The 25179-nt window shown below is 35.1% G+C and overlaps 1 protein-coding gene and 1 long non-coding RNA gene across 3 annotated transcripts in view; one reads left to right on the top strand and one right to left on the bottom strand.

Moving 5' to 3' along the window:
- LOC143236906 (TNF receptor-associated factor 4-like) overlaps positions 1 to 25179 on the bottom strand; it is a 79135-nt gene that overhangs the window by 40617 nt on the left and 13339 nt on the right. The window lies entirely within an intron of this gene.
- On the top strand, positions 6452 to 7833 carry LOC143236962 (uncharacterized). The gene is made up of 2 exons (XR_013019821.1): positions 6452 to 6797; positions 7627 to 7833. It is a non-coding gene; the product is annotated as an uncharacterized LOC143236962 (long non-coding RNA).

The raw sequence follows: 25179 nt of genomic DNA, 5'->3' as shown, positions 1-25179 counted from the left end.
TGACCCTGATAATAAACAAATCCTCACATTCTTCAGAGACTTAATTATTATAAATCAACAATTGATATATCCTTTGGGAAACGGAGAATAGAGGAATTCTTGTAATGTAGATAATAATACGAGAACGATTTAGTGAGTATATCTCCAGATATGGCCGAGTGGTTAAGGTACTCGACTCGTAATGGGAGGATCGCGGGTTCGAATCCCTGTTATACCAAGCATGCTTGCCCTTTCAGCCATGGGGGCGTTATAATGTGACCGTCAATTCCACTATTCGTTGGCAAAAGAGTAACCCAAGAACTACCTTCCCTTTAGTCTTGCACTGCTAAATTAGGGACGGCTGGCGCAGATAGCCCTCGTGTAGTTTTGCGCAAAATTTAAAACAAAACAAATCCTATAAATAACTATTATGTTCACAATGCTGACTTTTAACCGCGGCTGAAAGAACGGCTCTGTGTTTTTCAAGTGCATACTGTTAGCTCATAGCTCCATTCTATCCCGACCGATTTGAGAAATAAATACAGTTTTGAAATCTGGAGGTCAAACCCTTCCGAATGTTGTATCTAATCACGGCAAGATTACATAGATTAAGTTAGTGTAATCCTGCTCAAAATAATTTCAGTTTGAGGGTAGGCTGGTAGAGATCCTGATGAGTAATAAAATCGAATCCAGCATAAGGGTGCACCCCCACTTGGTGCTGTTGGCACACAAAAATATAGCTAATAAAAAGGGGCAAGTGTTTCAAAGATTAACGGTCCGACATGACTAAGTGGTTATGGCGCTCGACTTACATCTGAGAGTCGCGAGTTCTAATCCCCGTTGGGCCCGGCATGGCCTAGCGCGTTAAGGCGTGTGCTTCGTAATCTGAGGGTCGCGGGTTCGCGCCAGAGTCGCGCCAAAACATGCTCGCCCTCCCAGCCGTGGGGGCGTTATAATGTTACGGTCAATCCCACTTTTCGTTGGTAAAAGAGTAGCCCAAGAGTTGGCGGTGGGTGGTTATGACTAGCTTCCTTCCGTCTAGTCTTACACTGCTAAATTAGGGACGGCTAGCACAGATAGCCCTCGAGTAGATTTGTGCGAAATTCCAAAACAAACTAATCCCCGTCACCTAACATACTCGCCCTTTCGGCCGTTGGGACGTTATAACGCGAAGGTCAATTCCATTATTTGTTGATAAAAGAGTGGTCCATGAGTCAATGATGGGTAGTGATAACTAGCTGCCTTCCCTCTAGTCTTTCAATGCAGACAAACCTCGTCTAGCTTTGCGCGAAATTCAAACCTAATTAAACGAAACAAAGGTTAATTTACTCTAATCCTGCCCAAAATAATTTCAAGTGCCGCAGGATTTCCTCTTGTTTAAAATAAATATGACGGCAGGTTCTAGCCTTCACATTTGGTATCAGATATTTTACTGATTATGGAAAACAGCAAGCAGGGTAACTTATCTTTAGAAACAAAATAAAGTTTAAGTAACCATGTAATTTAAGAGAAGGACGTACATATATTGAATATGATTATTTCGAGATATTGTGTGACAGCTTAATACAGAGTAGGAAAGAAAATTACAAATATGGGTCCAAGTGCGATCCTATGGTTAACATGGCGAACTGTGGAACTGAGGTTTCGTAGCCTGTGTTTCGCTACCATACAAACACGTATATTATTAAAAAGAAACTCGAGCTCTATACTTTGAGGCCTAAGATACGTTATAAGAGTGGCAGTCAAATCATGTCTGTTAAGACAAATGTATACCAAGAGTTGGCGGTAGGAGGTGTTGATTACTGTACCCTCTAATTTAACATTTCAACATTAGGGTTGACTAATGCAGATATTTCTCGTGCAGTTTTGTGCAAAATTAAGCAACAAAACAAACAACAAATTTATTAAGTAGCAAAAACATCACTATTCTCTAAAAAAACTATGTGTGTGAAATGAAATAATTTTCATCTTATGTTAAAAGTTTCCAGTTTACGAGCAAAAGTCTCATGTTGTTCTTTTTCAGTTAAATTACTACAGCTTTCGAAACAGTATATGACATGCACGAAAGAACTGAAGTAAACATTATTTAAATGTTTTGTTTTTTTATGATCTTTATTTTAGGTGATGTCTCATCCGTTGAACATGATAAATGATAATCCTAATGGTAACTTGTTCTCAGCACTTGAATATGTTTGATTTTATTCAGTTGAGGATTTTTTTGTTATTGGCTTGAGATTGATTGTACTGTATCTGTTGAACTCTACAAATGTGGCCTTTGATTAGCCAAGAGCTGTAGTTTACTAGTTTGAGATTGATTGCATTCTATCTGTTATACTCTGCAAGTTTGACCTTTGATGAGCCGAAAACTGTAGCTTATTGGTTTAAGACTAATTGTATTCTATCTGTTAAACTCCACAAGTCTGACCTTTGATTAGCCGAAAGCTATAGCTTATTGGTTTGAGATTGATTGCATTCTATCTGTTGGATTCTACAAGTTTGACCCTTTATTAGCCGAGAGCTAGAGTTTAAGAGTTTGAGACTGATTGCACTGTATCTCTTGGACTCTATAAGTGTGGCCTATGATTAGCTAACAGCTGTAGTTTATTGGTTCGAGATTGATTGCACTGAATCTGTTGGAGTCTTCCAATTTGGTTTCTGATTAGTCGGAAAATGTATCTTATTGATTTGAGATTGATTGCACTTTATCTGTTGGACTCTAAAGTGTGGCATATGATTAGCCAAGAGTTGTAGTTTATTGGTTTGAGATTGATTGCACTTTATCTGTTGGACTCTACAAGTTTAGACAGTTTCGTATCTAAACTAAAGGGGCTCTTCAAGAAAAAAATGGTCTATTTGCTGATAACATCTCTAGTGAAGGTTTTCAGTGTTGAATTTCACTATCTAAGCTCAAGATCTGTTACAACAGTTCTTTAAATAGTACATCTAAATTAGGGATTAAAACTATATAAAAATTACATTATTTATATATTTTGTAAATTTTGACAATACCCTTTTAGTGAATTTGCTCTTGTATGTTTCTGTAACAAAGTATTGTAATAACAATATTATAATTAAAAATAGTAACATGACACCAATAAAAAGAGAGAGAATTACCGAACAAGACAAGTTTTCAAAAACAGACAGACATACACATAAATAGGTATTATAAAGCTCTGGGTTATCATTCTGAAACTGTTAAGTTACAGATACTTAAAAATTGTACATTGTAGTCATTATATGTAATCAGCACCCAATCTGCCACACCACGAGTCACTACATCCACTATTTTAATAACTCTAAGTTAATCTCTGCAGAATTGATTACCTAAAGAGTAATTCATGTAATCATAATTTTACTGATACTTCCACAATTACGTTTTACCTCTTTCACAAAGCTCGTGTGTATAGCAGTTACCAGCACGGTTACTTTTCACCTTGTTATGATAACTTATATGCATGATGCAAACATAACAATAGGCAAGGAAGAAGGTATAATGCACAAATAATTCACTGGTCCCAATATAATAGAACCACAGTTAGTTTTACCCTATAGTTCATAGTAGGGTTCTCTCGCTACTCAAGTGTCTGAAGCGTTTCGTCCATACTTGATGTGTACCACGATATGAAATACTGCACTACGTCTTTATAAATCTGTTATATAACCATCTTTAGTGTCTGCCACAATGTACGATGTTGCTTCACGTTTTTGTAAACTGTGTTATGACGTTTTGGAAGGATTAACTGCCCAGCTTTAATGTCTGTTACACATGTTTGTTTGTTTTGAATTTTGCGCAAAGCTACTCGAGGGCTATCTGCGCTAGCCGTCCCTAATTTAGCAGTGTGAGACTAGGGAGAAGGCAGCTTGTCATCACCACCCACCGCCAACTCTTGGGCTACTCTTTTTACCACCGAATAGTGCGATTGACCGTAACATTATAACGCCCCCATGGCTGAAAGGGCGAAGATGTTTGGTGCGACCGGGATTCGAACCCGCAACCCTCGGATTACGAGTCGAACGCCTTAACCTACTTGGTCACGCCGGGCATCTGTCATACAATGTATGATGTTGCATCACATCTTTTTGAGATACAATATGACGTTTCAGACAAATTGTCTTCGAGTTGTGATGTTTTTCAAGATTATAGATGTTGCATAAAGTCTTTGGAAAACTGTATTATATATGACATTTCATAAGAATTCCTGTTCAACTTTGATGCCTCTCGCGATATAAAACACTACATTGAAGTAATTTTGATCCTTAGAAGAAAAATGAAGTGGAACACCACGAGAGCTGATCGGATAAGTAGGACAGTCTTATATAAAAAAGGGTTTCGAAATATTATTTGTCGCATAAGAAATATCGTTCAACAAACTGTGACTATTTTGAAAATAACATAGTTAATGCTTACGCTGTATATCATATTTTGAAACTTACGATTGAAAGTAATAGAGTGACTCTCACGTTCTACCATTTAAAAGTCCGTCATTTTTAAAGAAATTAACGTCAGCCGTTTTTTCAAAGTCCTTGAAGTCACTGTTTTAAATCATTTTACTACATATCAACATTAACTGTAATAAATAAGAGGTTTACATTTTTATTGTACTTATTATACAAAATATAAAACAGGAGAATAAGTTTCAAATAAGGTTTTATAATTTGTGTATTAAAACAGGCGGCCTGGCATGGCCAGGTGGTTAGGGCGCTCGACTCGTATTCTGAGAGTCACAGGTTCGAATGCCGGTTGCATCAAACATGCTCACCCTTTCAGCCGTGGGGGTGTTAGAATACTATTTGGAAGAACTATTTGTCTCAAAATTTGAAAGGGTAAAGTCTACTCTCGGGGAGCATTTGCCCTCCCTCCATGACCTCCATGGCACCGCCACTGCTTCCTAGTTTATGCATTTTCATAGAAATGTGCTCAGCATAACGTGATACAGTTGTTAAAATACTTTATTATGTAGGTGGTTTTACGTGAAGATTTACGTAAGCTTAAGTATAAAGCGATAGGGTAACGTGAAGATTCATGTGGGTGATGTTAAGGGATTCACATTCCGACCAGGCTAACAACTAGGCCACGCCCAACCCTTTATATGCTTTAAAATATTATGCGCGTGTTGTTATGTGAAAGTTTTGTTTATATGTTTCAGAATGATTGCATAAAGCCACATAAAGACCTATCTGGTCACAGGCACACTAATTTTGATCATGGAATGCAGCTAGTCAAAATCACCCAAAGTATGGAGCGTGTTCATGCGGCAACGGATCGCGAACTATGAAACTCTCGGAGACACAATCTTAGCGTGCTAGCCACTATGTCACGTCCAATACATTATTTGAAGCTTATATTCGTTAGAAGATTTTGTGGGTGGTTTTATACAAAAATTTATGTATGCATTAAAGCTGTGTGCGGCCTTCTAGCGGCGCAGTGGGACGTCTGTGGACTAACACTGCTAGAAACCGGGTTTTGATACCCATGGTGGGCAGAGTACAGATAACCCATTATGCATCTTTCTGATTAATTCGAAACTTACAAACAAAGACAGCATTACGTGGGTGGTATTGCACGAAGTCTTATGTATACATTAGAGTATTTTATGCGTGGTGATGGATGAAGATTTATTTATACGTTAGAGTATTTTGTGGGTGGTGTTACACGAAAATTTATTTATATGTTAGAGTATTTTGTGGGTGATATTACATGAAGGTTTATTTATACGTTAGAGTATTTTGTTGGTGGTGTTACCCGAAGCTTTATTTATACATTAGTGTATTATTTTGGTTGTTCTATATCAGGATTGCTATCTTATGGTGTCTACTAGATAGAACTTCTGCCTCTATTTACTATTTTAGTACTTAATTTTCAATTAGAAAGACAAGTCTCAATTCTCTCATTCAGTTAACATATTTTCTTCCGTTAAGTTACACATAAACAATGTTTTATTCAGAATCAATCATCGATTTTGTTTAGAATTACATAAGACAGAGAGCGCCACTTGTACTTGATATATAATGTCGGTACATGTTTGCAGTTTCTGAGCCTCCATATTTTTAATATATGATTAAGTATATATTATTATTATTATGAAGTATGAGCAAAACAAATGCATATATATATATATGCAATTCTGTACTGTTATTAATTAAACGTATTAAATGTTTTAGTATAGACAGCACCACTAGCAATGTATAATAGAATCCATCGAATAGTTTTTGTTTTCCTTGCATCTCCTTCGTCTTCAACGAAAGAATTTAGTGGGATGAGGGACAAATACTTCTCCTCCCCCGAGATGTCAGTGAACCTAATCACCTTCTCATCAAAAGATTTAGAATCGTTTTTCTATGACCGATGATAAAATAATGCCACTATATATTTAAGAGTGACACGTGGCAGAAGTATAATCACTTATTTACAAAATAAGAAGAAAAAAATTCAAATGCTCCCAAATGATAACCAGACGGCGCGCCCATCAGAAATACTTGGTTGGTGAAGAGAACAAGTATGTGCTCTTGTCACTGATACGTAACGGAATAGGCCAGAAAGAGCAAGACATATCCAATTTTTCTTCCGTGATGAGAATCGAAAATATCTAGTAAAAAACTGTCTACGTAAGTTGAGACTACTTGTAATAGTGTGGTCATGACAGAAGGAGAGAAAAAAAGAAGTTCAGCGAAGAAGTTAATGAACTCGAGCTGTTTTACAGCGTGCAGAGGCTTTTTTTTTACGAACTTGCTGTCTGTACAAAATAATATAACAGCTTTGGACCTGATGATACAGAAAATGTTTATTAAAAGGATATTCATTATCTCCGCCACTGAAGGTGGGTCGAAGTTGTTTGTTTGTGTGTGTGTGTGTGTGTGTGTGTTTCTATTTCTCAGCAAAATTTCTCGAAAAAGGCTGAATGGATTTGGACGAATATTGATATATGTATTTGGAATATAATCGAAGTTAGAAGTGCTCAATTTCTTGGTGGTGAACTTCAAAGTAATATCACGAAAAAATAAACTATCTGTTAAAATGGTAACTCTCTTCACATTATCTTTGCTGTATAACCCAGTCAAAAATGATCGGATTTTGATGAAACTTGGGGAACATACATGAAGTATTATTCATCAATATTCTACCAAACGTGCCCGTTGATAACGACATACCGATAAATTTTTGTATTTTATGGAATCGAATACAATCAACAGTATGTGTGACGCGGAAATATACGCTCTACTAAGTGTCCCTTCAGTTATAGGTTACTTACTTTCTCTCTAACCAAGTACACTTTTTTTTCCTTTCATAGTAATAATCATATGCGCTTATGGGTAAGTTTACTTCAGCATATAAATGAACAAAAGAAGACACCATGATATATCATTTACACTGAAAAGAGGAACAAGGAATTCCCACGGTGAGACATCCATAACTGATTTACAACGTTAAAACTAGGGTTCGATTCCCCACATTATGGAGACAATATATAGCCCAACCTGACTTTGCTGTAAAAAATCAATAAAAGAAAACGAAACAGTTATGCTTAATATAACAGTTTTTATAATTACAAATTATTATGTATCACCATTAGGGTTTCTATCATGGTTAAAAACCCTAAACATCTTACTTTATGTACTAATATTTAAAAGTTTCTTTTTTCTTATCAGTTGTCCATTCGTAATGACCGCCGTAGATTAGCAGAAGAAACGTTTCGACTTATTTTACCGAAGTTCTGCCAGCCCCCAGTGTCACAGCAATATGTCTGCGGATTAACACCGCTAAAAATCGGGTTTCGATACTCGTGGTGACCAGAGTACAAACATCCAATTGTGTAGCTTTGTGCTTAATTCAGTGAAATAAAAGTAGTTCAATGCTTGTGTTGGTGTACGAATTTGACGATGTTACGTTTACATATGGCTACAATATATATATATAATCCAGAGTAATATGATATCAAAACAAACATCGGTCTTGTAAAATTATAAGAAAAAATAGTTAAGTATTGGAATTCCAGACATGTTGACTTAGAAATCATCATTTAGTATGTTAATACACACAAACACAATTTTCTCCTTATACATAGTGTTTCTCTGACCGACCATATTGAGAATCATCTAGATTCCGAGCTCATTCAAATTTGTTCATAATTCCAGTATTATAGTATGTTTTTAATTTAAAATTACAAAGGCGGTTAGCACAAACAAATAGAACAATAAGCGGGTTCTGAGAACCCATTCATAAACACCCAACAATAATTATTAGCTGTCAATTACAGATAAGTACTGTAGTTCAAGATATTTTGCTGACGTTCAGGTTTGTCTGAACTGTTTGAAAATGGAAAATTGTAACAAAACAAATAGTACTCAGTATATTTATAACATTTGAACCATCCACACAAAGTTTGTTGAACTTATCGATATTAGTTGACTGTTACATTCGTTACGTACTTTTGCGAAGTCTTCATCAACTGATTGTTATATCCATAACGTATTTTCGTGTATTCCACATCAATTGATTGTTGTAGTCGTTACATATTTTTACGTAGTTCACATTAGTTAGCTGTTGTATTTGTTATGTATTTTTATATAGTCGACATAAATTTATTGTTATATCCGTTCAGTATTTTTACGTAGTCCACATACAAATTCCAAAAAAGCGTTGTAAATAAAAATCAGAGAAATAAATATCTAATACATTTTATTAAAAATAAAACAAACCAACTAAACACGAAAACAAACACTGTATCATACGATCCTGATAAATAGGTTCCTTTTTACGATTAATGATACGGTAGCTTCCATTCTGGAATGTGTTTCTTTTCTTGATTTCCCTCCTCCAAGTGTACTTGCTCTTTTCAAATGGTAATTACTGCACATATCAAACACTAGTGTACCAGTGTTGCTCCTCGTTCTACCACTGTATTACCGCATCTCACTTCCTGTGGAAAACAAGTCCACATAAATACTTCACAGTCTACTAGAGCTGTCTTGACATACTTTTCAAGTATGGTAACGTCGGTCTGTCAGCCCTAATAATCCTACTCCCTGTAGGTATTAATTTTGTTCACAGGAAATGTTTTTTTCTCTCTTCATTCTGGAGTTTTTTTACATCGGAAAGATTGTTTGATAAACTATTGGCCCGCCTTATGAGGGCCAAAAAAAAAAACTATACTCATTAAGTCTTGTTTTTTCATGCCCATATACAGTTCAAAAAATAATCCAACATCATCAACGTTTTACAGTGTATCTAATAGTCGATAAATGCTGCATAGAATACATATTTTAACAGAATTACATGTCTTTAATGTTACATCGTAGATATGTATATATACTTGTTGGGTGAAAGAGAACGGTTACTGAAGCAATAATAATCGTATAACAATTGTGTTGATAGCCTTGCAAAATTAATTCAGTTTACTTTTTGGAGAAAGGAATAACGAAATGAAAATTCCCTATGCAGTCAATAATTTTTGAATCACTAACGGGCGTTAATAAGCTATTCGGGTATGTGTTTTGCGTTATTGTTGTTGTTCTTCTTCTTTTTACAGAGTTGAAGAACTGAAATGAATTTCTAATATACAGGAAAAGTGGAGACACAGTAGCGCTATCATCAGTTGTAGCAAAAGTGGAATTATAAAGCATCAGGTTCCCTCCCTTTCATACTGGCTTTAAACACTAAAAATTGGGTTTCGATGCCCGCGGTGTGTAGATTGCAGATAGTACACTATCTAGTTTTCGATTTTGCAACAAAAAACAGCAATCACTGAACACTCCCGGCGTAGATAGCCACGTTGCTTTGCGCCTGTAAGCCCCAACAATGAACCAAACCAATTTCTTCCTTGTAGCTAGAAATCTTGCCTTTGACATTAACCATCGATCATGAGTCTGTATCCGCATTAAAATTAATTCATGTATCTAAACCAGTAAATAGGGATTTGATAAACAACAGCTTAGTGCCATGACATACAATAAATAACCTAGCTAGTTTTAGAAACGTCACAACAGGTTGGAAAAGTCAAAGGAAAGCTCTTAAACAGTTTCTCGTAAATTAAGTAAGAACAAAGTGCTATTTTTGTTGACAATAAAGAACCCAAAACAAATTTATTTAATGTCTTTAGTACGCGTAACTAACGTAAGTAATTACTGAAATGTTAAGGATAACACCTTTAATATTCTTAGCCATATCAGCCGACCGACAAAGTTCAAGAGGTCCACTAATTTCTGTCCATATTCATTCATCAGTTTAACATTTTAACTTGGTAAGTGGAGTCACAGATCTCAATTTTGCCAAGCCTTTGTTTTTATTTCTTCATATTTAACACATGAATGGAAGAAAATATTATCCATGTTGTTGAATATTTATCAGACATTTATCATGATGTGTAAGGCGTATATTAATGAACACAAACAAACAGGTGTACATATTTCACACATTCTTTTAATATTATATGTGACTTTTGACATTTAAAAGTTTTTTTTTTAATTTCGTGCAAAGCTTGGTTTGGTTTGGTTTTTGGAATTTCGCACAAAGCTACTCGAGGGCTATCTGTGCTAGCCGTCCCTAATTTAGCAGTGTAAGACTAGAGGGAAGGCAGCTAGTCATCACCACCCACCGCCAACTCTTGGGCTACTCCTCCACCAACGACTAGCGGGATTGACCGTCATATAAAACGCCCCCACAGTTGAAAGGACAAGCATGTTTGGTGTGACAGGGATTCGAACCCGCGATCCTAGGATTACGAGTCGAGTGCCTTAACTGCCTGGCCATGCCGGGCTCCTTTCAAAAGTAAGTAGGAGTGTTGGAAAGATGTAAGATGGTATTTTATTTTTTTTACAGTCAAGCACAAAGCCATGTGCTTTGCCCACCACAATGGTAAATAAGTCAATAGTTTTGTAATTAACTATTTTGTCTGCCAGACTTAAGAACTAACATAGTGTGGAATGAAGACTTGGTGGTCATATTACCTATATTTCCAGTAATATTAGATCACAACATAAAAAAAACAGTTATGAGAAGCTAGAAAGCGAGTAATATACATGTTGAAATATAAATGTATTATATGTAATTTTATACATAAATCTTCAGGAATGTTTTGTCGCGAATCCGACCAGATTGATTCTTGGTAAATTTATTACTGCATTTTAATTAACATCACTAGCGATGTTTCTTTCGTTGAGTTTTGCGCAAAACTACTCGAGGCCTAAGTTCGTTAGCCATCCCTAATTGTCAGAATCAACCACGACAACTAATCTTTGTCAACAAACTGTGAGACTAATTGTCTTATTATACCCTACCACACCCTCACGGTGTTATAAAGTATAATATGAGTGACTATAAAACCAGCTGGTATAAAATATGAAAAAAATAGTTGACAAATAATTTTCATTTTTCAAAAGACCAAATCAAACACCTCCACGCTCTAAAAGTGCTGGGCTTACAAAATTACTATCCGTCTCCAAACTAATTGGGATTAAGACCAATATGGGAGAAGTAATTATCTTTTTTTTTCTTTCAAAATACCAAATTAAATACGGGTCGTGATCTCTACAATGATTAAAAAACAATATTTTTATCAGTGGTCAACTACAATCTTTGTAGTTTCGATATTCAAACGCAAAGAACGTCAAATTAAATTATTTTTTATTTCGCTCAAAGCTAGACGAGGGCTGCGCTAGCCCTCCCTAATTTAGCAGTGAAAGGCAAGTAATCATCACCAACTCTTGGGGCACTCTTTAGTAGGATTAACTGTCACATTATAATGCTCCCACGGTTGAAAGGGTGAGCATGTATAGTGAGATGGAGATTCGAACCAGCGATCCTGAAATTGCGAGTCGAGCTTTCATGCCGGACAAACTTAAAGAGGTATAAAAACTGTACACTTGGGGTACTCTTTACCAACGAATAGTAGGATTAACTGTCACATTATAATGCTCCCACGGTTGAAAGGGTGGGCATGTGAGATACCAACCAGCGATCCTGAGATTACGAGTCGAGCTTTCATGCCGGACAAACTTAAAGAGGTATAAAAACTGTACACTTAAAAGAGCGTATTGAAGTAAGAACAGTTTGTGAAAACAGCTGGTGTTCGAATAAAAACGATTTAACTATTTCAATTTTAGGTCAGTCATAACGGGTACATTATATGCAAACAAAGACGTGCAAATTGAACCAAAGAAACCTAACACGTATTATTCAAACCGTTTTAAGTTATGTAAAACGTTTCCGAAATACATCACGACCTGTTCACGTCACCACATAGGTTAAACAATACGATAGACCTAATCCTTGTCATAGTGATTTCTTGTTTAGAAATGTTTATCAAAGAAAAGGCGGAAACAGTACCAACCGCCCAAAGTAAACCACATGTCGACATTATGTGTCACGGTTATATCCCGCATCAACCCACCCAGCTGAAATTGTGGAGCGTGTTCAGTAGCATATGTGGCTTAAAACTTGGACTTTCCACTCTTCAGCCCAGCACACTAACTATTAGGCCACACACAGACCTCTCTCTCTCTCTCTGTATGTATATATACGTATATGTATATGTGTGTTTATACACATATATATATAAGAGTAATTTCAAGGTTTTAGTTCTGCACAACTGATTAAATTTACTTGCTTGTTTTTATCTGTACTGTTATTGATGGGTGGGAACGAATCAAGCAAAATATATTTGTAAAAAAATATATACATGGGCGACTCTAATACATATTGGAATGTAGTGGAGGACTCAATAATCATCAAATAGTAAGGTTAGAGCGGAGAAAGACTCCAGTGCAAGCACACTTGCACGAAAGGCCAGTTCATGAATAAAAGGAATGCCAAATCAAAAATAAAAATTCCAATCACGAACTAGTAGTGTTTCGTCTGCCTAATTTATCCAAGCACTTCTGTAAATCTTGAAGCTATTTTAACCATACAACTTTAAAACATTACAGAATACGTGATTCAACCGGTTCTTTTTTTACCTTCATCAAGCTTTCTCTCTCACAGGTAGGGTGCGCAAAAAACAAACTTTAAAATGTTCATGTAGGTTTAGCGTCAACCCCTAGTATCGTATCCAAATAAAATACGTAAGAAAAACAACACGTATTGTCTAAATAAATCTGTTTAAACACATTACAAGTGAACTGGACTGGACCTAGGGGGCTTCAACTTGGACTCAGACGTTAATCTAAAAGATTGTTTGTTTGTTTGTTTTGAATTTCGCGCAAAGCTACACCAGGGCTATCTGCGTTAGCCGTTCCTAATTTAACAGTGTAAGACTAGAGGGAAGGCAGCTAGTCATCACCACCCACCGTCAGCTTTTGGGCTACTCTTTTACCAACGAATAGTGGAATTCACCGTGACATTATAACGCCCCCACAGCTGAAAGGGCAAGCATGTTTGGTGCGACGGGGATGTAAAAGAGAAGAAAACTATATAAGTGACTTGGTATAACAAAAGTTGGTTATTAATTTACTTAGGGAAGATTTTTGTGAATCAGAATTCAGTAACATTAATCAACATTACAAAATATTTTGAAGTTACTGGGACTGAAAGTAAAACGTTAGTACTTTTTTCTTTTAGAGTTCACATGTAATTGGGCGTGACGTTCGAGGGAGAAAGCAATATTAAAACCTCCTGCAAGTTGGTGTTATTTTTAAAAATTATCATTGAATAACAACAAATGATAACAAGATAAGTATAAAAATATTAATAAAAATTAATGATATCTCTAGCGGCTCAGCTTCAGTTTGAGGGCACGTATTAGGGGGAAAATATCGATACATAAAAAACTGTGTGAGGCTGGCGACTGAATTTGAAAAAAACAAAAAAACAAGCAAAATAGAGATGGAAGTGGACATATCACTTGATCCGAATAACGATAACATAGCAGGCTAAGCCTTCTCGACTTTAGATGGAAAATAAAATCCCGACTTTACTGACTTCCCTACTTCATCTGTTGACGAAAACTTGGTGTTTGAATAGAATCTCAGCTTTTATCATTACACCTTGCCTTTAGCTAACTTTAGAATACGACTTTTATAACTATTTTACAATTGAGTAACACTTGACTATTGTTATTGCCAGTGAAGTGGTTAGCAATGTAGGAGGGATTTCATTCGCCATGTGAAGTCGAGACGGTTTACTCTACTACGTAATCATTATCCGTATCAAGTAACATGTCCACTTATATCCCTATCTTGTTCGATTCCTTTCTTTTTATATCCAAGTTCAGCAGTTAGCTCAACGTTGGTTTTTTTTATTTATCGATATTTTTAACCCTAATACTTGTTTGTTTACATTTTCATAAGATAATTTTACGAGGGTTGTAGGTGTATTCTAAAGCTTTATAACATTTGCATAGAATAATAAAGTAGGTAGTCAAGGATCGTGAAGAGTGTTTTAATCTATACACCGACGAAGATAGCTTTTCATGTCTAGCTTCTGATGATCTGTTGAAAAGAAAATCTAGATAAGTTACGTGGTCTTCAACGCAAAATAATAACAAATCGTACAAACGGCAATACATACAAAATAAAAACTTAAGCTTCTTCAACACAACTACATTTAATACCATGTCAGAAATGTGGTAAATTACCAGTTAAACCTGCATATATATTTTACAATATATGCGAATGGCGTGAATGCAGCGAAATCAGACACGGCTGGAGATCATGCAAGTGAAGTGGTCAGTATTCTAAATATTTTTTGTGGGTTATTTCAAGTATCTAGTTCTTGCATTAACTTTAGTCAACAACTGTCGCTTTTGCGAAACAGCGTGCACTTTGGGGAAAGTGTCTTTGGCTTGTATCTGTACTCTCCAACAGTTTATGTAGAACCATTAACCGTGATAACACACAACATATACATATTAGACTACCAAATTTACCCCTTTTTGTTATATGGGTAACGTAAGAAGAATTCAGAGAAAGTATTTCATAATTATATATATATTTTACACAGTGAAAGAAAATATTTTAATTTGAATTTGCAAGGACAATGACTTCAGAAGCATGGGTTAATTCTTTGGCTAAGTAGAATTACCCATCATTGACGGTTAGCATCGTGAATGAACCTAGTTAATCTGTAATATCAAAACAATGCCGTTTTTAGGGTTCACTTGTAAATGAAATACCTCGTGCTATATCATACAACTTCTGGTACGTGTTACTAACAGTGACTTTGTTCGACAATCTCATCTAATCTTCCTAAAACCTGTATCACGATCTTCCCTCAAGATATGGTCACGATTTTTATGTAACGATAACGCTAATATTTGCTTGTCTTATTCTACTATAAGCTTACTACGAGAATGTCTCATATAAATCATGTTTTAAAGACAACGCTTTATTTATGTGTTTGACACCCAACAATTCATATATATGCTATCTATGGAACTGTCGTGATTTTGATGTTAGTTAAATTGTGAGACATTACATGAAAGGATGTGAAACATGGTCATTATTTTAGTATTTCAATTGGCATTGCGTCTCTAAATACCGAGTGAAAATGCTGTATATATAAAAAGCCATTAAGGTTTGTTTGTTTTTCATCTCACTTTATCTTGGGAAGGTGTATGTCGTATTTTAGTTCTACCTTCACAATGAAAGCTTCAGTTTGTTTTCAACCATTCCAAGTTATACACGTCAGGAAATGCGTAAAACTTAACATCTGCTCACTAGACAACACTATATCAACTTTACAACTTGAAGGACAAGCCTCAAAGTGGTAATGCGGTATGTCTGCGAAATTATACTGCTAAAAACCGGGTTTCGATACCGGGGTGTGTAGAGCACAGATAGTCCTTTGTGTAGCTTTGTGCTTTATAACAAACAACAACAAACAATTGAATGATAAATAAAACGCATTATTTAGTTATCAGATAATTTACATTCTTTATTTCAAACTGTTTTAAATATTAATACCTAGAGTAAGGGCTTTTAACCAGTATAGAACCTCCAATGGCGACATGATTATTTGTAACTATAAAAACGGATTGTTTTGGTTAAGCACAACGTCTTTGTTCAGTTTCCTTATTCTTTTTCTTTGTTTGTTTGCTTTTATAGAGTAAAGCTGTGTTCATCGCAGGAAATCGAACTCCACATTTTAGAACTGTAAGTCTGTAGATTTACTGCTGTCCCATATGGGACACACTGTTTTTAATATAGGGATATAAAAAAAATTTTTGATCATTATTAATTAATTTTTCATCGTTTTAATTTTGTCCTAGAGCATTATTTAACTGGCAGCTAAACTTTAGCGTTCCTGTGGGCCATCGATAAACTTACATAATTACAACACAAACATCAGTGATTTGATTACCCGATGTCAATAGAATGAAGTTATGTAAAAAAGTCAACTGGAAATTAAGTGTCTTCGTTTACACTTATCAGAAAGCATATATAAAACGATATTTATTATTCAACTCTTCACTGATTTGATTTCAGACTACACTATACACAATGCCTGGTTAATTTTTTATTGCTTCAGTTCACTCGTCAAAAACTATTAGAATATCAGATCATTTTCATGATATTTACTCGTCAGAGGGCACTTAAAACTGCCTTCCAGTTATTAAACAGTTGCTACCATTCCCGTCACTTTTAACCCTTGTTGTCTTCGTAACAACTTTGGATTGTTTGGTACTGATCAACAATGAAGAAGACAGTATGTTCTACTCTCAGTAAAACTTTCCCTTAAGCTTATAAATCGTTGCCTGCCTACCTTTTATTATACTAGCAACTGTTTTCCAGTTAATTTCGGGGGTGAATAATAAGTTTAAGTAACATATTCCGACTATTTTTATAGTAAAGTGCGCTTGCGCTGTCTTTTACGAGACATTTTGTGTTCATTTCTGTTGAATATTTGTTTACTTATAGTCAACAGTCACTTGTGTAACATGAGGTATGTTTTATGTTACTTACATACCTGTATGATTATGTAATCAAGCTAATTATTCTTCAGGTGAAGACGTTACTCATTCTAAATATCAGGGGCGTAGCCAGCATTACAGATTGTGTATGTCATGTAACTAACACTCTAATATCAGGAACGTAGCCAGCATTACAGATTGTGTATGTCATGTAGCATTCTAATATCAGGAGTGTAGCCAACACTACAGATTGTATATGTGTATGAAACATTCTAATAACAGGAGTGTAGCCAACACTAAAGATTGTATATGTTATGTAATATTATAATATCAGGGGCCTAGCCAGTACTACAAAAAGTGAATATGTATATAGAGGGATCTTTTTCCCTAAAAGAAACAAATCATACGTGGATCTTTTTTTTTCTGCATGTTAAGTGATTAAATCTATGCCCATGGTAAGCAGAGCACAGATAATTCATTGTGTAGCTTTGTGCTTAGCAACAACCAAACCAAGGGAAATCTAATATTTATCTTATTAACCTGAATGAAACTTGTAAAACAAAAGACGTAAGAACGAAATAGATATTTTAAAAATCAGAAGACTGTAACAGTGAGATAATTAAGACAGTAAGAGCAGTAACAGATAGCGTACTAATAAATTATACTAAAAGACTTATTACCGACCTAACAGAATACAAAACTATACATTAAATCAAATTACCAATTATGTACAATATTTAACATGAGCCAATGGAAGACATTTTTGTTGATAAAAAGAAACACTACCTAACCCAGTTTTCTGTTAATTTGAACTGAATTCTTTTTGGATATAATTTTATTGGCTACAAAGAAGGCTGTACTCTTTTAGGCTGGGCTGCGAAAAGTGACTGAAATGTGACAGCACATCACGAGCTAAACGGCCAAACACAAGAAACGTGGAAGCCTGCAAATAACATACAAAAGTATTCATGAACCGTTTAGAACCACCTTCATGGACACTGTGTAGCAAACTGAGTGCAATATTATGTCTGTAGCTGCTTTCAAAGTGTTACTGTCTACTAATCCCACTGCTGACTATCGTGATGCTTCAACCTTCCCCAACGAATCACAGATAAAATTGTTCGTGTCTAAACTGAAAGTTAAACATAAAAAGGTGATAGTAGAAGCATAAAAGGTTGGCAATTGCGTCATTAATGATGCTGAGAATGTGCCTTTATTAATATATATATATATCAATATTTTATATATACAGAATTTACTCCCAGCGCTAGCTATTATGAAGACTTGAGGATGCTGCATTTCATTTAAATATTTATCAATTAACAAAGGAAAACTTGTCTCGAAAAGATACGCCCAAAACTACCCTCTCTGGGAGTTTACAGATTGAACTTATTTTTAGTATTCAACAAATTGTAGTGTAAACACACCCCTTGGTTCCTAAGGGGGTCTCAGAGACTAATTTTTTTTTTTTTTAAGGATTTGGCTATGATGTAATGGAAGTAAAATTGTAGGCCGAGAACACAATTCAACTTCTTGGGTAAGTTTGATAAAACAGCACGATAACAGCGATTTCACATCGATGATAATACAGCATAATTAAAGCACTAAGCTGTGCCATTCAAACCACTGAACAGCTGCGTCTGAACAAAATGAAATTCAATCGTTTGGTAAATATATTTGATTTGTGTGAATCTTTACTACGTCCACACGCAAAGTAAGCTATCCCTTTTAGTCTGACCGACCAAACAATGTACGGTTGGGTTAATTAACACTAAGAATCGTACATTGGATTATTCTTCAATAAGGTATAAGTGATATACGTAGGTTCTGTATTATCTGTTAAATGAGATTAACTCACAAAACATCCCCATTGTAGCTTCTTGTTTTGACTAACAACAGAACGTTAAACTTTCTATAAAGTCCCAACAGCTGTGACATACACTACACAGTATTTTCTAGATGTCAGTATGTTTGTTCTTCATTAGGCATAAAGCTCTACACATTGTGCCACCTGTGCTCTGTACACCACGGGTATCGAACCCTGAATTTTAGCGTTGTAAGCTGTGAAGCTTATCACTAAGCCACCGAAGGAGATGTGAAACATTACGAAAACAATTTTGTTTGGTCTATAAGACATGTACATAAAAATATATACGATAAAAACGTTAAATATGAAAACGGTATTCCATAACCCATTCTGTGCGTTAATCAACATCAAGAAATTACAGTAAACCTGATATGCAATCATTTCTATACGGCCTGATATAATAACCCTTTTCCTATTTGGCTAAATCATAATTAAAAAAAACAACAACACTGTCACAAATAAATTTCCATATAAGGCTGTCTAAATACCCTGAATTTACCTTAAAATACTAAAATGAAGGCTCTAAACATGAATTCATTGCAATACCTCTCGCATACCTATATTTCAAGGTTAAATACAGTCATACACAGAGAGTGATTATAGTCATATAATTATTTTTCAAAATTCCAGAAACCTGTGTTATTAAATCGACTCCAATTTGAGGAGTGAAACCGATTTTCTATATTTCTCTTCTTTATCTGTAACATTATCATACAATAATGAAACTTTTGTTTGTATGATACTGTGACAACTATTTTTACTACGCGATGTGCAACCTCAACTTAGCGAACTTTTTATTCTCTGCGCATATAGATTTGCAATAGGGATTACAATTTTTCCGTTTCCAGTCACGGGGAACTTTATCTTTCTCCATTCTCAGGGTGTAGATATGAAGTCATGAATATGTCACACGCGGAGCTAATGCACTGGCGCCACGGGTAATCGGCTAGTTTGTAGTAAGTTTTGAAAGTTTTAAAGGAAAACCTTCTTACTTATACTTTCTGTTACACCTAATTATTATCCATCGGCTTTACTTAGTGTCCAGGCCCGGCATGGTCAGGTGGGTTAAGGCGTTCGACTTGTAATCACAGGCCGCGGGTTCGAATCCCATTCACACCAAACATGCTTGCCCTTTCCGCCGTGGAGGCGTTATAATGTTACGGTCAATCCCACTATTCGTTAGTAAAAGAGTAGCTCAAGAGTTTGCGGTGGGTGGTGATGACTAGCTGCCTTCCCTCTAGTCTTAAACTGCTAAACTAGGGACGGCTAGCGCAGATAGCCCATGTGTAGCTTTGCACGAAATTCAAAAAACAAACAAACAATCTTCATGTCCAACTTTGAAAACAACTTGGTATATATAAGAATATACTTACTCCTGTGTAAATTCCCAAAGGGTCCGTAGTAAGCTTACAGGCTTACAACGTTAAAATCCGAGGTTTAATTCCTGTGATGAACAGAAAATATGTATCTCAGTATGTATGTAGTCTTACACTAAAACGAAACACAAACATGCACTTTCACGAAGCTATCTGTTCGGGAATACTCCGATATAATAAAAACCTTTTATTCTTTTAATGGTATATCAGAAAAGACTTAACGAAAATGTAAACATCTTACACTTTTAACTTTCAATACGGATGTCAAAAAAGAATATTAATCTAATAAATATGTAACCCAAATTCACTAACTCCTACTAAATTTTAAAATACATCGAAGTGTGAAAAACATCAACCTATCATTGTTCTTACGATGTATCTGAACAGATGTCAATGATGCAACTATGGCAAATAACAATGAATCAACGCTGAGCCTAAACATGAAGAAAGAAATGTTGTTCTTATTCCTACATGTTGTCAAACTGAAGATAGTTTTATTTTGACTAGAGTCAACTTTGTGTATGTATTTACATATATATGAATATATTCAGATAAAGCTTTGTCATAGCGAATAATGGTATGATATAATGTTAGCCTAGGTTCTACACAAACCCAATACCAGGCATATCAAAATATATCTCTTTATAAAATTCAGATTGGATCGTAATATTACCTCACAAAATGTAGTCCCCAAGGACTTAGTTAAATATTTAGTAAAAACTATTCGTTTTAACGCAAGGCTTTGTTCGTTTGTTTGTTTGAGTGCAAAGTCACGTGGGGCTATTTGTTGTGTCAACAGTGGGTAATCGACCCCCATTATTTTAGCATTGTATGTCCATTGCATGCTGAACTACTTCAAAACATTTAATAGTCTTATGAGGCTTGTATTATTCTATAGTTTCAAAGATGCACACAATCCTATAATTCAAATGTAAATTTATTAAGGAAGGTAAGTGAGAATTAGTAATTTTAAAGCTATCATATTTCAATTCGAAACATCAAGTCATTACTTGAATAAAAAACAACTATGAAAATATTTTGTTTCGGCTGATCGTTTCCGTCATATATTGAGGTAAAAGTACAAGAAATTTGATCAAATAACCAGACGGGTGGCAACGGAAAATGAACACACTTCACATGAGGGCTTGAGTGTTGTGTTAAAACTATCACTCTTGGAAATAATTACGGAGTACACCTAAGGCACAAAAAAGATATAAAACGCCAACTATACTCCTACACAAACGACAATATATATATATATATATATGTTAACGAATGTTAAACAGTCTTCAATATTAATTTTTAAAAGGCTCACTCTTATGATTAAACATTTTGTGTGTTTATATTCATGTATTCTAGGCGTTACAACAAAGAGGCTAAAAGGCTGTCTATACCGAAAAAGAAAGAGTATTATTACCTCTCATGCTAGGCTATTCTGCGTTCGCAGCATTCAACACCCTAAAATAATACATCCGGGTTATGAATTTAGAGTCAATAGGAAATGGGGACGAAAAATGTCGCTATTCAGTATAGCTTAAAAACATTCACTTTTGTACAAGTAGGTCGAGGAGCACCTGCCTAAGGATGTGTGTGTTAGCCGTGACTTTTTTTACGACTTAGATTTATTGAAAAAAGTAGACCAGTGACTTTTTCGTGGTTAAGCGTGTCTTGTACTCGCAATGTTTCATTAACGACAATACAAGAGTTGAATTGTATTAGACCTAAAGCCTGAATAAACCCAAATCAACACAGTACATAGTCGTTGATTCTGTTCTTACAGCATTTCTCAAGACAGGGGTTTTCTTACATTTGATTTCCACTCCACCTAGTAGCACAGCAGTATGCCTGCGGACTCACAACGCTAGAAGCTGAGTTTCGATATCCGTGATGGGTAGACAAACAGTTGGTCATAAAGTGTACGTCTGTAAAATGTTTATGCAGTTGTAAATTTATCTATAAACAAGTTAAAGTGGATGAATATTTAAAAACTAACATAAAAACTAAGATCATAAAACTTCATTCCAGAGTTGAAAAGTAAATGTATTTACCAGAATATTCTTCGTTTCTTTGATCATTTGTTTCTAGGCCTGTATATACGAGATGTAATAAAGATTCATATATTAAAAAATCATGATGTTAAAATATAATTGTGCAGTTAAAAAAATCCTTAGAAACAGCTGTCTCGAGAACTGTGTTTGAGAGAGCATGTTTTAATAAAGTTGTGTAGACGTGTCAGAATGTTACTAAAACTTATAAAGAGAATCGCTTTTCAACAGCATATACATGCTGAAGAGTATACAATAAATGTTATACTTTAAAACGGCAAGCAATATGTATCATGAAAATGATACGATTAACTGATTGCAATTTGTTTTCGTAAGAACACTTTGAAAACAGTAGCACGCTTCGAGTAAAGAATACGTTTTATTGGTCACAAGTCACGTGTTTCACAGTGATCACAGTTATACTATCACATTTTAGAAACTCGGTTCTTACAGTTAAAGTAACATATCAGATGTACAGTTTATTGATGTATTGGAGTCTCACAGTTTCAACAATATATAAAATATTTGGTTCTTATAGTTAAAGTACCATATCAGATGTACAGTTTATTGATGTATTGGAGTCTTACAGTTTCAACAACATATAAAATATAAATTATCTCTCTACGTTTATTTGGTTCTTACACTAACGTCAGCTTTTAACAAACGAGTCAATTTGGTCTTTACATTTATAGTATTATGCATTCACATATTTTATTATTGTATTTGTTCTTCATAACTGTATAAAGGTCTTATATTTATAATATGTTTTGTGATAAATTCTTTTCTTAAGCTCTGTTGTTGGATTATTATGGAAAAACAATTCAAAGTCCAAGCCACTTAATAATAACAAAAATGGTTTATTTTTTAACAGTAAGTTATGCAAGCTCGCATAACTAACTTTCGTTAAAAAGTTTAATTTCGTAGCACTGTCGTAGACAGTAATACAAGAATATCACTTACTCGTTGATTTCTTTAGTATGTACGAAACTTTCTTGTATTTCGTTGCAAAACAATTTGTAAGTGTATTCGTGGTAAAGCTACCAAACCTATCTACCTCTATCCTTAATTTTAAACTAGTAAACAGAGGGAAAACAACCAGTCAGTCCCACCGTATCAACCACTCTAAAGGATAAACTGTCACTCTTGCAACTCAGTCACAGATTGATTTAACTTAAACTTCGAGGACTATATGGTGGTATCGCACGGATTCAAAGCCATTACACGAGCTCTGAAATTCAGAGCTCTACGAAAGAGCCAATTTGCGTCCCAGCAAATACGAATTCAATGTGCATGTATTAATAAATAGGCCTGACACGGCCAGATGGTTAGGGCGCTCGACTCGCAATCTGAGGGTAGCGGATTCGAATCCCCACATCAGGAAACATGTTCACCCTTTCAGCCGTGTGGGCGTTACAATGGTACGGTCAATCCCACTATTCGTTGGTAAAAGAGCAGCCCAAGAGTTGGCGGTAGGTGGTGATAACTAGTTGCTTTCCCTCTAGACTTTCACTGCTAAATTAGAGACGGCTAGCGTAGATAGACCTCGTGTAGCTTTGCACAAAATTCAAAACAAACGATCTATTAACAAACTGAAATATCTGACTTAAATAACAGATTGATTAATTAAGCACTATACATTAATAATCAGTCAAACAAATAATTTGTACCAAAGCGTAATTCTTGTTTTATATATTTAAAATCGTTCCTAAACCTTTAAGGAAACTCCAGACGTTAAACCACGCAATCAACACGTGGTTCGGAACAATCTCAAATCACAACCCACGACAACGTTAAGTTTTAATAACAGTTTGTCGATCAGTTTATACTCTACAATTTTAACAAAACATCATATATGCTTATGGGTCTTAAAAGTTATTATACAATACGTTGATGTTTACATATAAATAACCAGTATTTGTTTGTTTGTTGTTTAATTGTTGCTCATGATGAGCATGTTTTTGGTTTCATAGTGCGAAAAAAATGTTACCTATTTAATTTTGTTGTACACGTTGTAAAGGCAATGTACAGTATGAAATTCAAAGAGTGTGAGGATATACTTGGCCTACAGTTCTTAATAATATCTACCTGCTTAGCGAGATTTAAATATAAGTGGTAATTTCAGTTTCTCCCAGTGACACAACGGTATGTCTGCGCACTCACACTGCTGAAAACCAAGTTTCGATACCCGTGGTGGGCAGAACACAGATAGGCCATTGAGTAGCTTTGTGTTTAATTCCAAACAAATAAAATAATTTTACTTGTAGGATGATAATGTTAAAATACAAGTTGCTTGTAAAAAACTAACAAGAAAAATATTTTGTTCTAGACAAAAACAAACAAACACTCCTTGAACATTATGCATCTTAGCAATATCTTATAATCCTACTAAGTATGCATCGACGAATCAGACACATTACAAGGACAATTGTTATGGCAACTTGGGATATTCTTCCCTCACTCTGAGGAACCTGTAACAGTACTATTAATTTAATCTTCTGAATTATTGTATGGAAAGGTTGCATAAGATTTTATAAATTTCAAAACTGTGAATTGTCCATTTTTTATCTGTTTATAATATTCAAGCACATACACATACCCACTAGAGGGTTACCACTTCAGTCATTTATTATGAAGTTATCTAACAGAAAATAAAATAATAAAATACATGTCCCTATCCATCCATATGTTATTATAAACAACGTTATAATACTAATGATGAGTTGAAGGCAGCTGTTACCGCGACATTTGGAACAATAACCCCTGCTTTGTTGAAGGCAATGTCTCACAAAACATGGCGTCGCATAATATTATGCAGCGAGAATGAGGGACAGCACACAGATACACTGGATACATAAGATATATAGATGGGTAGGGACTTACGGTCCACCCGGCACAAACTCTGTTGCAAGTAGACGTTTTAATTATTACAACTGAGATTTGTTTTCCATTTGTCTCATTATCTTTCTACATGTTCAGTCTGAAGTACCAATACATGTACTACGCATGACCAATGACGATCTATAAATATTTTACTGATTTGTGTAAAAGATTGTAAGTTAAACACACGTGCT

This window comes from Tachypleus tridentatus, chromosome 13, assembly GCF_004210375.1.
Source record: "Tachypleus tridentatus isolate NWPU-2018 chromosome 13, ASM421037v1, whole genome shotgun sequence".
Classification (NCBI taxonomy): Eukaryota; Metazoa; Arthropoda; class Merostomata; order Xiphosura; family Limulidae; genus Tachypleus; species Tachypleus tridentatus.
The sequence above is the reverse complement of the archived record's forward strand: the minus strand, read 5'-3'. Positions and strand labels throughout refer to the sequence as shown.